The sequence below is a fragment of the Odontesthes bonariensis genome, chromosome 7 (assembly GCF_027942865.1).
Source record: "Odontesthes bonariensis isolate fOdoBon6 chromosome 7, fOdoBon6.hap1, whole genome shotgun sequence".
Lineage (NCBI taxonomy): Eukaryota > Metazoa > Chordata > Actinopteri > Atheriniformes > Atherinopsidae > Odontesthes > Odontesthes bonariensis.
This window is the reverse complement of record NC_134512.1, coordinates 12302465-12324316: the sequence shown is the minus strand read 5'-3', so window position 1 is coordinate 12324316 and position 21852 is coordinate 12302465. Positions and strand designations below refer to the sequence as shown.

General features: G+C 37.8%; 1 protein-coding gene across 2 annotated transcripts in view; it reads right to left on the bottom strand.

Annotated features, from left to right (window-relative positions):
• b4galnt4a (beta-1,4-N-acetyl-galactosaminyl transferase 4a) overlaps window positions 1-21852 on the bottom strand; it is a 143524-nt gene that overhangs the window by 67427 nt on the left and 54245 nt on the right. The window lies entirely within an intron of this gene.

Below are 21852 nucleotides of genomic sequence, written 5' to 3'. Positions count from 1 at the left end.
TTATAACGCTTCCCAGATTGATGAACAGCAACAAATATTGCTTCTCCAACATCATTGCTGATGTCTTTCCTCCTTGGCATTGTATTAACACACACCTGAATGTTCCAGACCAGTAAACTGCCAAAACCTCTGCTTTTATAAAGGTGCTCACACTTTCTGTTTATTCATTGTTTAAATGCATTTGATCAGCACGAGACCTACTCACCTTTTAGATCCAGTTGAAACAGTAAGAATGCACACTGCTTCTGCATGTTTGGTTAGTTAAACCAATGTGTTGTTGTTCATGTGATGTTGTTCTTACCTAATTTTAAAATCTGGTGAGAAGCAGAAGATCTTTTCATTGTATTCTGATATAAATAGATGGATGGATGACTGTAAGTGTAACGTGTCCCTTCCTTTGTAAATTCTTGAAATCGGTGTAACAAAGGCTTGAAACATTATAATATACAGTGCCACATCAGCAAATATTGCTGGAAAGTTAAATGTCCTTTTTGCCTCTAGACTTCCCTATGATGTTGTGGCTGCTCTGAATGTTAGCTGATGAATGATTGTCCTGGGAATCACCTAAGAGATCATGGATCAGTGCTCCTGAGCACTTAGAGATTGAATAAATCGGCATCCTGACCTCACAATATCCCGTTCAGGTCTTTTTTAGTAAGAATTAAGCTTTGGGAGCACCTTTACAGCCAAATCCCCATTACAGTTATCAAAGTATCCGGCATTGCTTTATAGAAATCATCACAAGCTCATTCAGTTTAACTACTGCAGAACAAATCCTAGCCAGGCAAACGAAGAAGCAGAACTATTTTAGTCTCACTATTTGCATTATTCATGTCAGAAATTACATGCCGGTCAATGGAATAACAGTGGAATGGCTGAGTGAGGAATTGAGTGGGAAAATGGAACATAAATAAGGGACGACTGCAGTCGATAATAGGAGTGATAGAGTCAGGAGCTCCAATTCATTGGTTGGAAGATTAATGGTGCAGAGATGAGTACAGCGGGGAGACAGTAAGACACAGACGAGAGAAGGAAGAGAGGGAAGCAAGGGGAGAGATGGACAGATGAGGAGGAGAAAAACTGCAGACAGTAGAGAGAAAGGGGAGAGAATGAGTTATTATTATCCTGCACAGACATTTATAGAGCGCACTTTTTACTATGGTGATGATGAGGATACTTGTGCATGTGTGAGCGAGCATTGTTTTAATGTTATGAAAATGCAGAGTAGCTCTGCACGAATCTATAAGTGTTCATGCATAGAGTCAGCACATATTGAGTGAGCCCACGTCAATACAGCCATCGTACAGTGAAGCACTGTGAAGGACAAAGTCTTTCAGGATCAACAGTGGCCTGAAAGCTTTCTCTGTGTTATTTCACTCATTTCTCAGATCCTCCAATTCAAAATCAGAATTAATTGTCCATGGAAAAATGTAACAAAATGCATAAACTGTACAAAAAGACATGTTTTAACAGACCTAAGAGTGTCAAAACAAATTTCTGGTACAATATTTTATTCAATGTACATTTTTACAAAAAAAAATAAGGCTGAGTAGTGAAACCAAAGCAGGCGAAGTTTAAGCCCTCATAGTCGATAGACTATTATGTTTACACTGTAATTAAAACTGTCTTAGTTGTGCCGCAGTAAGTGACTGTAGAAAGACCACTGAAGTTTTCTTTGATTATTGTTACAGTGTCATCAGAGCTTCCTTAAGATACAGGTGAGATTGGTGGAAAGTTTTTACTCCCTCAGAAACCAAATATGGTAAAACACACAAGCATGTATAATGTATGTAGTGTAGTTTGGACAACAAACAAACCCTTCCATTGGCCTGACTTTGCCACATTGGCTGATTACAGCTGATTGGTTTTGACATGGGGCAGCTGGCAAATAGGATAGGGCAAACCGTGAAGTGTCAGTCATACCTGACCTGCTGCTGCTTCGTGTGCTCTAATAACCACAGAGTCAGCCTCAGAGAAGCAAAAGCAGCATGCACACAGACACACAAACCTCCAAACTCTCTTTGCTCTCTCTCCCCTTTTTCTTATAATATTAAGCAGGAAAAAATGGTTAGATAGACTGATACATTTTTAATAATGGAGACAACATACATTAACTAGCAAAAAGGCTTCTTCTTTTCTCCTTTGGTAGAACAGATGACTTTTTAAAGGTTATAAAAGGTATTAAATAAGAAACAGTTTTTTTCAATCATGTTAATGTTGAGATAACTGTCAACCGTACAGAAACAGTACCCGAATAACAGCTAGATTCTTAGTGTTTGATAATGCTTTCCAAAGGACATGAGTGCAATGGTAGAATAACTTATTGCAACCTTTCCTTCTTTGTTTTCTGGTTAATTGAAGGCTTCCAAAATGCTCAGAAATTGAAGTATGACTGTATGGTGATGACTGAAAATGTGTTAGATTTGGCTTCACTGCGTTAAACACTGTGACTCTCATACTGTGTCTATGACCCTGAACTGTGAAAAACAAGGAGAAATTTGAACTTCTTTAAACTGAAGCATTAAAGTTTTATGGCATTGATGTGAACATTAGCATATCTTTAATAAAGTACCAAAATAAACATTCTTTTTTTTTCTTATCATGGCAAAACAGAGTAGCTCAAAATATTTTTTAGCAACTCTACAAATACAAGCAAGCCACCTTCATGCTTATCTTTGTAACGTTACAGATAACAAAGCTGTGGCTGTGTTGTCAGTAAATTACTCATATTTGATAGTCTACTTGTTTGTGACCCCACGGCAAGTCCTTTGTAGGCTGCCATGGTCATTGTTGAAATCATCTGACTGCATCTCAGTCTATGTATTTCGACATTTGTGGCAGAACATCCAGACTCTGTGCTTTTTTCTGGATTGCAGCCTCACACTAATCTGCACGTGTCAGTGAATCTAGTCCAAAATATCACATGAAACTTGATAGGGACTCAGTGGCTAAGTGGGGGTGATGTTCTGTGATGGCTTTGACTTCTGGGCATATTGATGTCTCCTCAGGATTTAATTGGGAAATCAAATTAGGACTCTGTGCAGCAATCCAGGTGAGACATAGGAAAAGCATGATGAGGGTTTCTGCAATGCAATCTAATCCAGCAGCTATGTTCTGTCATGTGTGAGCCTTTTGTGAATGTGTTTGAAATTCTACTTACACGACAATTCACTTGGTCTAAAAACTGCATCAATGTCTACATCTGATAGGTTAAAGCTCTGCTTGTGTGACAAGCTCGTCGTACACGGGCGCATTGTATAGGCAGAGAAGTAATCTGACAACCATTGAACAGCAATTTCCTGAGCTGCCTGGAATCTAAAAATATATTGACTAAACTCACACCAAAGTTACTTTTCTGTCCTCATTTCCTCCTTTAGTGTCCATGTAGATTCATAATTTAATCACTTTGAGTTGTGTACCAGCAAGATGTAAAGCATAAAGACACAAACATTCTCTGTCCTCCCACTTCACACTGAACAGCTCCCCTGACCTAAAACCCAGGATGTACATGAGGTAACTCTCCATCCATACTTAACAGTGAGCTCTATCCAACAAACCTTGTTCGTAAATGGGAACTCATTAAAATGCTGAAGTGAATTATGAATGACAGAAGGACCCATAAAGTTCAAACACAGGCGGTAAAGGGAAAAGTTCCTGAGTCTCTAATCTGAAAGAAACTCTCATAACCTCTCCCACAATTAAAAATTAAAACCTATTCACAAGTGCACCAAGCCCCATGCAAAAAAATATACACAGACACATCATTTCATACACAGGCACTATCAAGTGAAGAAATGAAAACATTCTATGTAAAGTATTTAGTTTTTGAAAGAGAAGTTATATTATCTAAGATATTAGCAAAAACGTCCCATATAGCAAAGTATTTATGCAAATTTTCCTTATTTAAAGGGAAAAAAGAAATGTACAGCTAACTTCAGTCCTGCATTTTTCACTAGTTTAAATTCCTGAAATTTGAGTCTTAAAGCTGCCGTCGGCAACTTTTTATAGCTATAATATAGTCATATTAGCTTGAACTGTCGTGGGATTCTGGAAGTAGAATATTACATAAGCTGTTTAGGAAAAATCCTGAATTCTGTAGCTCCCTCTAAAGCCTGTAATCGTGCTTGCAAAAATCGAGCGCTCCCGGCTGTTTTTAACCAATCACGTTAGGTTTATTATTTATCTCTTATCTGAGCAGAACAATCACCAACCATGCTGAGCGTGAGTCTGCCCCAGCTTGTGTGCGCGTACACTGGTGTGAACTCACGTGCACAACCTCGTCCACAGAGGGGGAGGGACCTGAAAGTTGTATCAGTTCGAATTTTCCGACTTTAGACTCGGAATTTTGAAAACCAGCATGAGAAAATAGCTCTTACATTTTGTGGTCATAGTCAATGCCAACATGACAATGATGGTATAAATGAGAACAGAAGACATTAGTAAATCAACTCAAAGGTTTTAAGCCTCAGTAAAATACAGTGTTGATGTCCACACCTTGTTCAAATCAATAGGCTAAAATTTCATTATTCATTCATTATTTCTGACCATAAAGTAAGGAAACATAGAAAGAAGAACCAAACTGAGTACATAGATTCCTATTCTGAGAACCCCAAGGACAGATAGAAGTGGCAAATCAGTCCTGTCAAAAAAAAAGGTCTAAAAAATTCCACAAGTCTATTACTAATGCACGGCACAAGAACAGACATTAACTGAATAGATTATGTTTATTTTCTTTATCACAATATGTTCTATGCTATGACAACCTACTTTACACATAATAAGAAACCTAAAAAGAACAGATGTGACTATTAAAGATTAACAAAAGCTCTGTCACCAACATGTTCCAGTAAACCAGCAGAGTGAGTCAGTATGCACAGTAACTAGTTCACATCACTGAAAACCCCAATGGCATCTAAATAAAATGGAACCATATAGCTGTATTTGACAAATCAATATGCTGTTAGAGAGGTCTGTAGGCTCCCTAATGTTAACTGTGTCACTGCCTCAGTCTATGGGACAACAGTAAAGAGTCACAGAACTGTGTTGAACATTCATGTGTCATAAACTACTGTTGCACATTGCTTTATTCTCTCTTTCCGCTGGTGAGCAACAAGCTAACAACCAGTTTTCTGGACTCCGGGGCAAATAAAGTAATACAAGTTCCCTTGAAACATGAAAATCAAATGCAGCATTGACTGAATTATTCAAAGAACAAAACATTCTGATGTATGTAGGTCTATGGGTTCCCTAAATGCTAAGCTGTGTAATTAAACACATATTTGAATGTAAGTACATGGTGGAAGACAAGCACAGAGCTAAAGTGTAGAACTTCAAACTAACAAGACACGCTGACTGTGTTGCAACACATTTTACATTTAGTATCTGTGATATAGGTTCCTCACTGCATTTCTTTTTTCTGCAACTGACATTTCTGCTGACCAGCACTCCCTAACTCTCTGTCCTTCTTTGGTAGTCTTTTTCTATCTTTCCTCCATAGGAACATTTTGAGCCATTTTGTCTATTTCTTTATATTTTAATGTAATTGAACTGCAGTCCTTGTGCAAAAAAATAGTTAAATGAAAGCTCAATACACTATATATATGTAATACATGGGGAACCACTTTTAAACTCTTTATGTCTACTTTTTGTTTTCCCTGTGTCCACAATCAATGCTCTTTGAAAAGATAAATGCTTTAAGGCAAAAAGAGAAGCAAACCTGAATTTAAGCATGCTAGGCAAAAGTTCAGATTTGGAAAAAATAGAATATATCATGAAAATATACTAAAAATTGTTGACTATACTTTAATTTCATCTGTGTCTGTTTCAGATGACAGACATATTTGAGCTTAGAGAGTCCATCATTTTAAAAATATTGCATGACTCACTGAATTGTTGTTTTACCCTTTTCTCTCCTCTTAAAGCCTCTTAGTCCTGTCAGTACAGACATGAGCAACTGGAGGAAGTCTGTTCAAAACTAATATTCTCCACTGGACACCTGTTTGAAGATCTCACTTGTTGGTCACATCTCCATTTTTCCTTCCTTCCTTTATAGCATAGTCATCTGCACATTTCCCTCATTCCCATTTGTCACCCAAAACAAGACAGAGAAAGAGTAATTAAAAATGTCCCTGCTGCTCTGTGTTTAATCTTGCTGTCAGTGCACTGTAGCCCTGGAGTCACTTCACAGCTATGGACTGCCACCCTTTGGCCCCACAGTACTTTCATCTTGCCAAGTCACTCTGCAAGTTATGAAAATGAGGTCACATTTATGCAATCTTACTCAGAAAGTGATAAAAGCTCATCTGACAGAAAAATTGTACTATATAGGAATCTTTCTTTCCGCAGCAGTTAAATTCCATGAGATTTTCCTTTCAAGGTTAAAGGCTTAAATCAGGCTAATTCTTCAGCTAAGGGATCTGAAATAATCTGATATTTCTTGTAATGATAGTCTGGTTGGTTCAGGCATCTGAATGGGCACCATCTTTTATACAGGGGAAACTTCATTTCTGTAAACCACACATTTTCCACCAAGTCAGAAAACACATTGTGTTGACAGTTATCTTAAATGTTTCATGTATCACTTGAACAAGAGTTTAACTTGAATTGTTTTCCTGCCTCACTTTGGATTTTCATCGTTGTCCCTCTTTGACATCTGCTCCATCTCAACACCCACACGACAAACTCAATACCAACTTGGTGGCTTGGGTATTCAGTGGTGTCTGCGCATGTTAGTGAAGATGGATAGCAGCAAGAAAAGAACAATGAATCTTCATCATAGGCTGTCACTGCTTCTCTCTCGCCCAAACACACCCACAGTCCCAAGCTGCTCATTTGTCCTCCGGCTGTGTTTGCACATCTCAGACCTCATCCTCACTCAGTGCTTTCCATATCCTCACTTATGCTTTATCCATTTTTCCAGCCATCCATTCCTCTGTCCATCTGACCAAACTGAAGACACCCAGAGGGAGGCAAGAAGGTAATTTATAGCGCATTCCGGGGCACTACATCCACCTCCTTCTACAGCACACCCACATTGTTCTAGAGCTCCCATCATTATGAAGCAGGTGCGTAGGTTGTAATTTCATCTACCTGCGAGCGTCTTGTCAGATCAGACATGACAAATATAATACTGTACCAGCATAGACCAACATTCAAAATTCAGTTGGTAAAGCAATAAATATATTGTGTCTTGAACTTTTATTGAATTATTGCAGAGTCTCTCTTTCTGCAGTAGGGTAATGATTGGCTATGTCACAGCGATTGCTCAGGGTAAACTCTTTCAATCTTACTCCGCACATCTGTCACATCACCTTAGCTTCTGTTACCGTATCCATCCAATCTATGTCAAATTTCTGCTTGTCTCTGTCCATCACATCTATGTCAAATTTCTTCTTCTATCTTTCTCTGCCTAAAACAACCTGTACGATTCTGGGTATAGCATTCTGGGTCATTCAACATGTATGTTACTCAGTCATTCTTTTATGGCTGCGGGTTTAAGAAAAATGTTTCTTTTTTTATATAATTTCCTCACAAGAGAGCCAACACATTTGGTTGTTTTCAGTTTTTAATGGTACATTTCACATAAAATGCACATAAAATGATACGATCAAAAACACTTCAAAATGTCCCCTTCCATGTTAATGTTTTGAGCCACAACAACTGCCATCATGAGAGCTGTGAGAGGAAAAAAAAAGAAGAGCAATCAGACAAGACTGAACTTCAGTTGACTTTTGATGTAGCTTTTCATTATCAGTTGTGAGGTTTGCTTATCTTCGTGCTTAATCTTCATGAACAAGTGTTTCACTGTTTTTTTACAAATAAACTCTCAGATAAACTTCTTACCTAAAGTCAGATTGTTGCAGCTACAAAAACATAAATTCCTCTTCTGAACCGTTTTGACCCTGAAAGAGACCTGCTGCATACATAGTTCCAGGCATTGAGATAGGTAGAGGTGAGAGATATTAACAATATAGAAATAAGTAAAACAGCCCCATGTGCTTTTAACAGGACGCAATTTATTGTGAAAAGGAAGTTAAAATTGCCTTTTTTAACTTCTAGTCTTTTGGTGAGTGCAAATGACCGTAAAGGGGGGAAATTGCAATTCAAATACGAGATAATAGTGACATGTCAAAGCCCTATAGACTCTCTGAGATGATTTAACTGTTTGAAGAAATTTTTAAACACGTCTCTGCTCTTTGGTTTGTCCCGCCTGCATATAAAGCTAGTCAGGTTAGCGAGTATTAGCAGTGAGGAGAAGATTGAATAATCTGCCTGTGTAATTAATTCTTGCTGTGAGCTGGACTTGTTGCCTTATTCGTCACTTCACATGTTACTGGGACCTTATACAGGAGTGAACCAAAGACATGGAAAGACTTTGCTTTGCTGAAATTAGATCTTGGCTATGTTAACGTGCTGCGCTTTTTTTCTTCTGGTAAATCTTGGCTTCATCTTTGGCAAGAAAAAGAGCGAAAAAGCACCAACTTAATCACTTTTAAAATTATAGTGCAAATCTCTTTCCTAAAGCACATATTCACAAGGGATACTAAAGAGTTTGAATATTACCTTTAATTGAGTTTTACCATAAAAGTCCATGGCACAAATTTTCACCTTTTGTACAAAAACAGAAGAAGTAATCTGGCTTTACAGTTTGAAGAAATGTGTCTGGGGAGACACTCACTCAAACTACATCATTGATTCGCTGGTTGCAATTTACACACTGTTGCCCCTGTCTGGTCTAGTGAAAATTGAAAAAGCCAATAAAAATTGGTTTTCTCCCACCATCTGCCATCACAAAAGAGTTCAAAATGGCCAGTCTAGATCCATATCCAGGCCTCCCAGCCAGCAGCATTGACTCACGTGTCGATATACCTGTAAACTTCTACCCGCTCAAGTGAGAAAAATCTAGGCACTGGATGTTAATGACAGAATAAATCCAGGAGGACATTCAAAGGAATTGATATCCTGACAATAACAACAGAGGCCAACTGTCCAGTGGAGTCACTTGATTTATTGACTGCTTGGATGGCCTGTTTGGGCTATTAACTCAGGATGAGATGAATAATTACCTTCTTGCCATTAACTCAGCCATTTCATGGTCAATGTTTAATCATAATGTAACTTATCATAGCAGCACATAAAGTGCAATGTATTATACGATGTGTCACATGAGTGGAAAAGCTCTTAAATGAGCCTTGATCATTAAATTTCTGGCAACAACCGATAAAGGTCAAGCTCAGACTGCTTTCTGGGCATCAGAGCAGTGTGATCTGTAACTGTGCAGGTTATAATGAAGAGATATAGCATTATAACTGCATTTGCTAACATTATAATTTACCGATGATAATATATTTATATGACATTTTAAAACAAACCACTAGAAAAATGATGAGGGGAGAGAGGATGTTTAGTGAGAAATATATTTCTTTGGAAAACAGAGACACTGACAAAGCCAATTTAAGAAGGTGATGAGGTGAATCTAATGAGGACATTGCTGCAGGAAGGAGAGGTTACTTTACATCATTCATTCTATCTGCAAAACGTAAGTATACAAATGGATAGCAGGTAACAGCACATAAACCTGTAGACAAACGGTTGTACCAGCTGATGGATTAAAATGCAAAATTTCAGATACAATGAATAGCCTAACCAGTAAAAGATGACCAGATTTCTAAAAGGCATGAAGTCAAGAATGCAAAATCCTCTCTTATATTCAATAATAACACTTTTTGGCCATTGTTTCCTCTTTAAGATCTGGAGCATTGGTGAGCACTGTTATCTCGCTTTGAGAGATTTTGGTTTCAAACTTTATTTGAAAAAATGGCCCGTAAATATGAGCCTGTGTCCATATGATAGCCCTGTGATGAACTGGCAGCCAACAATAATGAAAAAAAACAGCAAGATAAAGTAGGTGTGAAAACAGAGAAACACATGGATGTACTGATGGAATTCTAAATTGACCTCATGTATGAGTGTGCTTGTCTATCTCTATGATACGGTAGCGACCTGTCCAAGGTGCTCCTCGTGCCAATTGTCAGCTGGGACTGGCTCTATCTATTCTTCAGTGAGGGTTTAGCTTTAAGAAAAGTACTTGTTGGTGTTTCACGGAATTCTTTTTTTTTTTTTTTTCTTGCAGCCACATAAGCTCAAAAAACAGTTGACCTAGCCCTGTGATTACCAACTGAAAAGGTGTTTTCAATAAATAATGTCCCCTTTTTTTCTCTACTTCAGCAACACCACTTCAGAGTCGGCTAAATCATAGCTCTTTTTTTGCTTTATTATTACATTATTACAACAAAGAAACCTGAAAAATCTATGCACTCATTTTAGAGCCTGCTCCTCCTTTGTGGGCATATTTAAGTTTATTTTTAGTGGGCAGAGTCTTTTTATCAAGCTTTGGAATTTGCAACATCTGACCTCTCATCTGGCCTCCAAAATAGAAGAATTTTGGAAGCCCTAAAAAAAGGTCAGCGATTCATTTTAGGACATGAATGACAAAGAGAAATATAAACAGTAAGACTTCATTATAACATACAGTAATGTGCCCTATCAGCAGAAAGATGAATATTCTAATTTTATTCAAATATTACTTTATTTGCTAGCAATTACTCCAGCAATCCGTACCTTGAGTAAAAACAGTTTATAAAATGTTGACAACAAACACCACTGTGATCCTGTACACACGTTTACACTTTCTAATATGTAGATATATGTATATATCTATTTGTTATAATGCACACTACATGACTACAGAGTAAAGTCCATCCACTTGCTATTTTTAAGTTTCACTTGTCTTCATGACTTGAACAAATTTAGTTTTAAACTATTCTAAACAGTGAAACTGACTTGTGCATATGCGTAAACCTTTAATAGTTGTAAAAACACTGTAACGGTTATAGTGTGTGTAGTCAAATAAATATGTGATTGCAGCTGCCTCACACTGTTGCAAATCATTCAACAAATTTTTATTGTTGTTGAGAAAATGCCATATAAACTCACTTGTGCCATCATTATATTGCATTATTTATACGCTGCTCATAAATGCTAAACTGAGGAGGTAACATTACCATATAAACTGCTGTATATGTCACCAGTCATCCCGAATATTATCTTTTATTAAAGGATAGTGTGAAGACTGGTCGAAAAAATGGAGACAGGTGACAAGGAGGTCCTGACAGGGCAAATAAAGACATTCAAGTGAAGAGGAAAGCAAGTTGAGTTACCATCAATGGTTAATCAAAGATCCTGAGAGATCGAATTAACTGTCTCCAGGTGTCTGGCTTCAACCTGGACGGCATGGACAGCAAAGATCAATGAGGAGTAAGATGGGATAAAGGACAATACAGACAGGAAATAAATATTCTTGTTGAATGAGTAGAGGACAGAAATAAAAATGATAAAACGCGTTGCATATTCACAGATGCAATGTTCTGCAGTTTGATGTTTCACAGTACATCACAGAGTTACCAAAACCCCCGTATACCGTTTAATGTTTTAAAGCCAAACTGAGATAAACGAGCACGGTCTAAAAGTTAGAAAAAAAGAGACACTTGAAAGCTTGCACCTATAGAGACACTTAAAATTAAAGCTAAACAGAAAATCCCCTCCAACTCTTCTGAGATATGACGCTCGCTCCAACTCTGGTAAACTGAGAACAGATGAAAGCAGTGACTGTTCCCACAGGAATGCAAATGAATCGCCTCCACCTTTTACTAAGAACTACGAATACACAACAGGCACACATTACATCACTCCATCTATCCTTCCAAGGTGCCACCATGTCAAGTCTCCCTCATCTTTCCCTCGTCAAGTGAATCCACAAGCGGCAGGAGATTTTAGTAAGAAATATGAAGGGAGACAGAGATGCCTCTGGTTTTACTTACATGGTCTCATTCCTGCTTTTTCTGTTGTCTTTATATAACCGAACGAAATGGCAATGTGCATATTTTTTATTTCCCTCTCACAACAAGCATTAACAGGAGCAACATTTGTTTGTTTGATCCAGACACACGGGCATCGTTGCAAAATGCACCCCTATACTGATAGCTGTCCCTGCCAGATAATGAGCTAGACCTCTAAGAGCACTCAGAAAATTAAATACAGTACACAAACAAGTTTCCTGCTAGCTTTCCTGCATTCTCACTCCAAGACCTTTGTCGATCAGCTCCATTTATTCTAACAGATCTTAATACTGATTTCCTTAACACAAAGGCTGTGTTTGCAATGATCAGACCAGGGTGGCACTCCCACCTTCTTGTAGTCACCAAAACTAAAACTATATTTTTGAGGAAAGATTTTTGTTTTGAACACCACTGACCTGCCTCCAACATAAGACACTCCTTAGAAAGCACCCCAAAGAGGGAGAGGATTGGAGATTAGAAAGTTCTCTGGTAGTGTCATATCTCAAGACCTTCACTAATGACCTCCACTCGGCACAACCCCAGCATGAAACTGAGCTGTAACAGTCAGCCCATAACAGCTTAGAAGTGACCACTGCTGAGACAGAGCCAGCTGGTAGAAACCAGAGGAAGTATATAAAGATCAGGAATCTTCAACTGACGGCCTAAGGACTGAGGGTTATTCCACACTCTAATTCTTCTCTCTATCTGGGATATAGAGGATGGAAATTACGCCAAATGCTTTCAAGGTCTTAAAAGGAAAAGTGCTATATTTTTGCCAGAGGATGTGGGTGTCATACTTAGCTTTTCATTTAGAGATTATTTCTAAAGCATGTGTGTTTGTAAAGCACAGGCACAGAGAGCTGTTGATCTTGAGAAACAGGCTTCCACTTTGTTGGCATCTGGTTGTGGGTAGAGGAGTATGAAGACACTGCAGACTTCAGTCCTGAAGTCTTGCCTTAGAGTTTATTGCAGGCCAATAGCTGGGTTCTGCAGCCTCTGTGAACCAAAACAGAGCTGACAAATACCTGAGACGTGATAGTGACAATGAGTAAAAGCACTGAAACAGCCTGAGGTAAAACAATTATAGACTTAATCCTCAAATAGCTGTCTATAACCGAGTTGTCAACATCCGGGAGGTTGAAAAATTACAGGGAAGAATTCACTGTTGGTAGGGTTTCAGTCAGTTTTCAAAGGCTAAAAGCTGAAACAAGTTATTTAAAGTTGAATCATGTAAATGAAAGGGAATACAGTAATTATCAATGGGATTTGCACTGCTGCATAGGGGGCTTTATAAAGTTTTCTAAAACGAATCACAAGACTTATCTGCATTCCACTTCTCGTCCTTAGATTGGGTTTAATGCATATAATGAAAAATAATTTAATCAACTTCCGTCCCACTGTTATTAATTTGGCAGTTTTTTTATCTATGACAAGACTATGATGAGAAAGGGGGAAGTAAGCCGTCCTGGCAATCAGATATGCTGTAAACAGGCCAAATGTATGACTTGGCTCACTAAAAATCTATTTGGAGATTAAATCTGTAAAATGAGCAAGAATGTTAGGGTCAAACCATGAAGCACTGTTCTCTATGGACACTGAAGGGTTCAGGAATAAGTCTATCAATCAACTTACTTTGTTTTCAAGGTTTAGCTTGCAAAATGTAGGAGTTTCAAACCTTTAAATCTGCTTTCCCCCATCAAGCTGTAAAAATGTGACCCTTTTTAAAGATTGCAACTATTCACTCATATAATCTTGTACTTAACCATTCTATATTTTATATAGCCAAACTATAAAACTCAATTTCTCTATTTCATTAGTGCACAATGATATCTGCAAACTATATAAACTAACACAATTAAAACACACAAATACTACATTATAGATAGAGCTCTGTTCTGACAAGTTTGTCAAGATTTGAGGAAAGTACTTAAAGATTATAAAGAGTTTTGAGAACATTCCTACTCTCAGAAACTGTCTTGTTTCCTGTTCTACTCCAAGCAAATCACTGTTACATAAGATCTTTTTAAATATAAAAAAAACAGTATGTCTACACACCTTTTTCTACCCATTTTTTGGGCTCCAGATTTGAGTCTCTATAGCCTTCATGAGTAAGATTGTTTGACAAAATTCGACCTTGTTCTTGTTTCAGTAGTCCCACTTGTTTGTTACCGTCATTCCTGTACAGCCAACCATGCCCTCTAAGCTTTTTTCTCTTAACTTTATTCGGCTACCGAAACAGCTCAAGTTGTACGGTACATTGAGGAGGAACCGACCCACTTATATGAAAGCAATGAGTCCATATTTCGTGGCTTCCTTTGTTGCTGAGATAAGGAGTGGAGTTCTCTGTTTGTAACAGAGGTGACAACTCAGGGGAACAAAAGACAGAAAAGAAAGACCACATGAGCTCAGACATGCTTCCAAAGGACACTTAAGCTGATGAACCGAATGTCTCATGGGAGATCCATTTCCACTTGGCTAGGTGTATATCTGGTTGGATGGCAGGAAAGAACTCTGTCAATCAAACGTCAGAGTTAAGGTCACTGAGTCGCTATGAATCACCCATTAAGTATCTTTTTCAACCTTTGCAAACATTTGAGGTGCTAAATGAATGGCTAGCTGAAAAATTAGTCATATGCCACCATTCAAATCTAGATATCAAACTGTGCAATTATGCTATGACACTAATTGTGGTTCATTTACAGATTAAGTGACGAGGCCTGATACCTTGCTAGCCCAGAAAGCACTCCATCATCAGCTCCAAGCTATGTGGTGCAGTTTAGTATGCCTGATGAGTGAACATATGTTTATTTACAAGTCAGTTCATGCTCCCTGTTCCTCATTATTCTCAGGGAAGCCTCTTGCTGCCATCAACACATCCGTCCCTTCCCCTCATAAACTATCGGCAAGGCCATAGCAATGTAAGGCAGCCATATTTACAGCCATGAAAGCAATTGGAGGTTAACAACGAGGCCTGGCTGCTGAGGTTTATGAGCTGCAATAAAATTGCCACTATGATTAAAATCTTCGTCAGATGAAAGACAATGGTGCAGCCCTTTCCACTTAACTCCTCCGTGAAATTATTCAACACTCTCATCCTCCCATTCGCGCCCCTTGTCCTTATGACTTTATTTTCAGGCTTGTACCTTTGCTAACTGGCCTTGTACACTGTCTTGTTAAATTATGGTAAAAAAACACCAAGAGTTGCTGGGCAAGCCTTTGTGTGTGCATGATGGGCATAATAAAGGATTGTTTAGATCGCAATGCATAAAGTTTTTGGGGTTTTTATACATGAAAGCATATTCATATTTGTTTTGTGTAGAAGTGATGTTCATAGGAACTTCTGTCGAAACTGATGGGCTGTGATGCGTTCATGTCAACCATTTACAGTGGTACTTGAGGGTTTGTAAACGTTTTATGGTGTTCTATATGTCTGCATGGAAGAAAAATATCTAGTCCTAAAAATAAATAAACAACCTGTTGCACAAATAATACTTCCTTATTTTCTAGCATGATTGAGATTATTGTTCCATCAATCATTTGAAGCTGTGTTGTCCATAATTCATTAAAGTAGGCGCAAACCATGATACTACCACCACCATGGTTCACAAATATGATTCTTATATTGGAACGTAATGTTTTTCTTTTTCCCAACATAATGCTCCTAATGTAAGCGAAATTGGTCTATTTTTTTATGTAATTCATCCACAAAAAATTATTTAACAGCTGTGCCTGGTTTGTCCATGTGATCGTCAGCAAACTGACTCTAAAAGCCAAGATTCTACCCCATGCCAAGTGTCTGCTACACGTCAGTGTGTCATCCTGTGGAAGATTTCTTATATGACAGTTGTTCTAAACGCATCATAAGACTGGATAGTGAGAAATCCCCAGATTACAACCATTTTCTACATGTGGACTATCAACTTTTACCTTCTAGGAGTAATTTCAGGGTGCTTGTATGTAAGGAAAATATGTATTTTTGGAGAGAATAAGCTTCATTGTGTGACATCAGTTGATGTTTTAAGGACTTTAACATTGCCTAATGTGAGAAAATTAATACTACTTTGTTATTCAGCCATGTAAGTTGCTGCTGTACGAATTCAATACAGAATCATCTCATGGCATCAGAATCCAATTACAGAAAATCCAGCCCAGTCTCACCCCAAAAAAAATCATGATAGATGCATTTGTTCATATCTCCAAAACATATGACAGTGTCATAATACAATGGTTAGAAATTGTGAGATAGCAACACATCCCCAGCATGTAGTTTAGTGTAGGTAAGCATCCGTGTGACTTAACAGCATACCCAACAGCCATGTATTTGTCAACTTCAACACCTAACCATTCATGAGAGAGAGCAAAGAAGGGAAGTTAAAAAAAAAGGTAAAATGCTGCGTGGGATGGTTGTCAAGTCAGGTGTTTTTGCAAGAAAGTCTTCAAACTAAAGCCTCTGTCCGCCTCCTCCTACTTCCTTGTAAGCATTTGTAGTGAAGTCAACGTGGTTAAACCTGGATCTTGTGCCGAGCAAAGCGAGATGTCGAACATCTACATAATCACATAGCGAGACGTTGAATGTCTACGCTGAGATCTAGCAAGATTTAAGCTATATTCAAAATGACAAATGAGTCAGTTGTAAAATTTCTGAGAAACTGCAGGGTTTTATATTATGCTATACTAGGAGATGGTCTCATGTGAGATTAGGCTGGAAAAGCACTGTGTGTCTCAACAGAGTAGCAAATTCTCAGACCAAACAAAGCCAAAAACCCTCAATGAAACATAACTTGGAGCTCTTCATGTAGGTTGGATCATAAATATAAAGACAAAAATAGTAGTTGTCTCTGTTCCTTTTTGTCTCTTTGTGAGAAAGGTTTTAGCCCAAGAATGTAGTTTATAAAGTCGAAGAAAATCTGTTTTATTTAATCCATACTGTGAAGTATGTAAAGTAAGTATATCACTACATCTTCACATAGAAAACCGTTGTTTGCTGATGTATTAAAGTTTGAAATATTGCCTGTTGAACTTTGAATCATCACAGTTCCAAGTAATGTAGGGAATAAGTGAAAGTCAAGGTAAGGCAGATTACTATATTAGTAAGTAGGTGAGTAAGTATATTACACATTATATTCCAGATTTCTTCAGTAGGCTTATATTCTTTGCTGCATTTTTATTTTGTTTTGCCAGTTTACACAAATGTTTTCAACAAATTACAAATTTTACTCTGTAGAGTGGATGCTCATCAGTACAGTAGCAATGCAGATGATTCAGTAAAGAACTAAATGTGAACAAATATAAGTGTAAACTTGTATATGCTGTACTCTGCTTTCAAGCTTGCTTCTTTCTTTGCACACCATGGATTTGATTACATTGTTAAATTAGTACTCTTTCCTACTGCATGCTGTAATATCTGAAGAGTCATATCCCTAACAAGTACACTGGAATTTTATTTAGACAATGTTCCCATATCATAAAAAAGTAATTATGAAATACATTTCAGTCCAGCTGCTTTCTGTAACCAACATTAATTATTTACCAGCACAATACCTTTTGACAGAAGCTACTCCTAGTTTTATCGAGTCTGTTTCTTTCTTTTGTTTTTTTCTTTCTCTTCTAAAGCCCTTTCATCTCCAACTCTTGTTGTTGCCTTTATCATTGCACCCTGTCATCAGGCCCGTGAGATGACAGCTTAGACCCATGAAAGCAATCTGTAACTGACAGGAATGGCAAAGCAAAAAATGCTTATCTCATCCATATTAACATTCACGCTCACATGCACGTAAAGATGAGAATATGCATGCACCAAATGGCAGAAGAACAAAAACACACACTGCCTTAAATAATCTAAATGCCAAGCTGTCAGCAGCCTGTCTGGAGAAAAAAAAAAATGGAAACCACCACGTGCAGAGTCTAATGGAGGTGGAATGCACACAGATGCAAAACATGCGCATGCTTCTCGATGGTGTAAATCTGTGGCATATTTTAGCTTGGAGAGTACAGGTGGCCAAAAGTTATTCCACATCACTCATTAAACACAAAAAGCACCCAAAACCAGTTTCTGTAATTGGAAACGATGATGCACTGTCAACTATCTGAGCTCCAATTTTAGCAATTTGTAGGGAAAGGCAATGCACAGAGGCAAACATTTGCTAAGCAGTCACAACCTTTTACAGATGTAAAAAGCACTGCAATTACCAGAGGCTCTGCTCCTCATCTTCTCACCTGTCGTTACCTCTGATTTTCTCTTGTTTTCTTCAATCAACTTATGTCCTTCCTTTCATCTGTCCTTTCCTTTACTCTCTATTACTTCCCTCTGCACACTATCCCTGTATCCTCTCTGCTGTCCCACCTTTATCCATTTGACAACAAAAAGTAAAAAAAGGAAGTGCAGCATACAAGAACTGTGGTTTTACCTTTTCATTTGATTTATAACTGTCTTCATTTCATTTATTCAAAAAAAGGGGCCATGCACCAATATCATCAGCACATTTAGGAGGTGAGTCTTTGTATATTCTTGCTATCACAACCCGACTTGCTGTATGATTGTAAGAGGGCCATTCCATTTTTAGGCTATCTTTTTAAATGTGCTATTATCTTGACTGAGCTACACCTTGAGGGATTTTCTGTTTGTTTTCTTCCAAGCCATTTTGCTCTCATTGTCTGAGCCTTCTAAAATGGCAGCTTTTGTAAGCTTTTTTTGTGCAGCACAAACCATTTGCAGAGCTTAACAATGGAGGTAAACAAGAGGGATAGCATTCTTTCCACCTGACCCATATTACAGCACATTGGACACAAAAAAATCTCACCTTTCTTTTAGACACACATACACATTTGGCGGTGAACTTTTCTTTGGCTATCAGGCCTGAAAAAGATGGACTGCAGCTTTGACCTTTGGCACTGACATTTGGTAAGTTCTCACTGAAGCAGCCTCCCTGCAACTGAAGGAGTCAATTTTGCGGCTTGTGAATGAGAACCAACGTCTAGAGAGACAATAAACATATAGAAGCACATGTACTTTCACTAAGGTCAAGAATTGTTGGAACAAAGAGCCTCTAAATGGGCATGTAAATTATAAATGAGCAGAGAAGTCTGAAGGATATGCGGTGTTAACATGCATGCTCACTAAGATACACAGATTTAAAAAAAAAACAGAGACCACAGTGCTTGCTACGGATAAACCCGTTATAGATAACCATAAGCGGAGCACTGTCATATACTCCACAGATCGTAAATCGGAATAAGCACCTCCAGCAGCGAGCCAGTTCTATTGCTTCTATTGTGATTGTGATGATTTAATGCATGTTTACTGTACAAGTATGAGCCCAGTTCATTTAAGTACTCATTATTAGAGGAACCAGATCTGTCACCTGCCATTTAGGGAACATATGACAAAGTGGTGCTATTAAAATTCATAAAGCTATGCTGTAAACTTTCTGGCACATCCTAGTGACTTCAGGAAAGTGCTTACAGTGCAGCCGAATATTTGAGCCTCAGGGCACAAGGCTAGTTCATTCGCAGAGAATATTTCATTTGAGTTTTACAGAAGAGATGTCCTAACACCATCAGGCATATTTAGAATTTGTAGGCAGCCTATTCAAAAAGAAACCTTCCGGCTTCCCCTCATGACTCTTATCTCTTCAAGCACATTTCGAAAAGCTCTGGCTTAAATCTATTTTGAAGACAACTGCCTTTTATGAAATAAGATATATCATCTACTTCTTTCAGTTGGTCCCCTCAGCAAGTCGACAGCTGCACAGCAACATCGTAACATTTTGGAATTTAACTTGAACTCCTTCGGACTTAAAACTCATGTGGTGCATTAAAATTATGTTACACTCTACATTTTATACCAAAATGTCAGCTCTGTGAGTGACAGACATTGGTAAGAAAAAGTAAACTCAGTGGAATTATCTTGCTTTCTGATGCATTACAGGAAAATACATTTACTGAAGTTAATAATTACATTGGATGTTTTCACTGAACACATCTGTTAAACAATTACAGAGCCTCCAAAAGAAGTAGATGAACCTTTGAATTTTAATAATGCTTGAACATGCTTGAACATCCCTAGGAACTAGATTCAAGAGAATTTCTGCGTTCTACTTTCTTGAAGGTCACCCTTTGTAATTTATATCATATTTCTTTGTTTTAAGCTGTCCTGCAATATATACATATATATCTATATATGTATATATCAGTAACTGTGAAGGAATACACTCTTTTAGCCCATTTACAGACGTCAGCAAAGTGACAAATTTGGGTCATCGAGGGATGGTTGGCTTAAGAAGCCATTCATGTAGACAGCCCCATTTATTTACCTGTATATTCTCCTGTTTTGTGTGTTGTACTTGATTGGCTTTCTTGTTTGAATATCTTTTATCTGCTTATCCAAACAATGCATGTTAGGTTGGCAGACTTAGGTTGGTTACTTCAACCAACCTAAGTCCATCAGGTATGCACCCATGCAAGCGGACCATAACAAAGCGCAAGGCCATGACGAGAATGCCTTTCAGTGCAGGAAATTCAACAACATATTGCCTCTGAAGTAAAAGAGGAGCTGTTGCATCACTTTACAGTGTAAAGCTTGTGTATCAACACTAAAAAGCTCCATGTCAAACCTGAGGACACATATACGGCCTCGAGAAGACTTCTGAGCTTTATTAGCCTTGTTTAAAAATTAATTACAAACTTCACTTCACTTCAGTAAAGTAACTTAAATAGCACTGTAACTTTTTACACTTCTAAAGAAACATTCCGGATACTACTCTGACTCGTAACTTTTTTAACTTTTGACATCATTAGTCACTCTTTTTATATCCTGTTTCAATATCTACAGTGAACAATTTAATTATATATTCAGTGCGAACATGATGAAACCCTGAGCATGATATAATTTTATGGGGCCCGTTTATTTCTAATTGCCACCGCAGTGTATACAGGTCAGAAATAAATGAAACCACTGTGATATGATGCAGTAATGTACAGTATGTTACCTGAATCAACCACAGACATTAGAAATCCTCTCCAGAATAAAACTATTAACATTTAAAAACTATCGGTTTCTTTTGATTTGCTATTCAGCTGCTTCATTACAACCAACTATAAAGTGTGAGATTTCTATGTGTTAATGTCATACTACTAGTGACTGAAGATGATAAATCTGATTAAATCTGTCTACGTCTTTGACTCTTCAATGGTTGCCTGATATCAAACATTTTGCAAAGCCAAATATGCACTAAACATTTAATTACTAAGGAATGTGTTCCTTCATGGCCCGATTCTTTAGCAACTCAGATAGTTTTACAGATACCTGAGCCTAAGGCAAGGTACAACTTCGAGTTAGACTGCCTGTCAACATGATTGGCAAATGATCTGGTCAACTGGGGCTGAGGAAGAACATCAATTATAAATCGCCTGCCTCGAGGCCAGACCATGAGTGGTGAATCCTGGGAGAGCTTTAAATTTTTATTTTACTAAAACACTCATGCAAACAGCCACCTGCAATTTATGTAGGAAATTATAACTGAAAGATACACTGTTTGTCAACTCTCTGTATTTTCTCAGAACTGTGTATTACAAGCAGAGCCATATTTTTCAATAGTTTTCAATCTTGCATCCAAATCAAAACCAGAAAGATGACTAAAATAAGCACTTGTGTAAAAGAATCAATAATTCTTGAGAAAAGAAAGCAGTTAAAGCTAAATATCACTTCCAAGCAAATGATCTCTATTTGTAATCTTTCTGAGCAGCTACTCAGATCAAGCTGTAATCATCTGCATGTGAAGCACTGTGCCGACTTGGAGAATTGGGTTGTGAAAACTTTGCTTTTATTGATGAAATTTTCTTGGTAATCATTTCCCAGTGGAAACATGAGCTTTTCAGTGACAGAGTACTTTGAACTGATCTAAAATTAATAAATCTTGTCTAAGATTGCAGTTTATTCACACCGTCTCAAACTTTA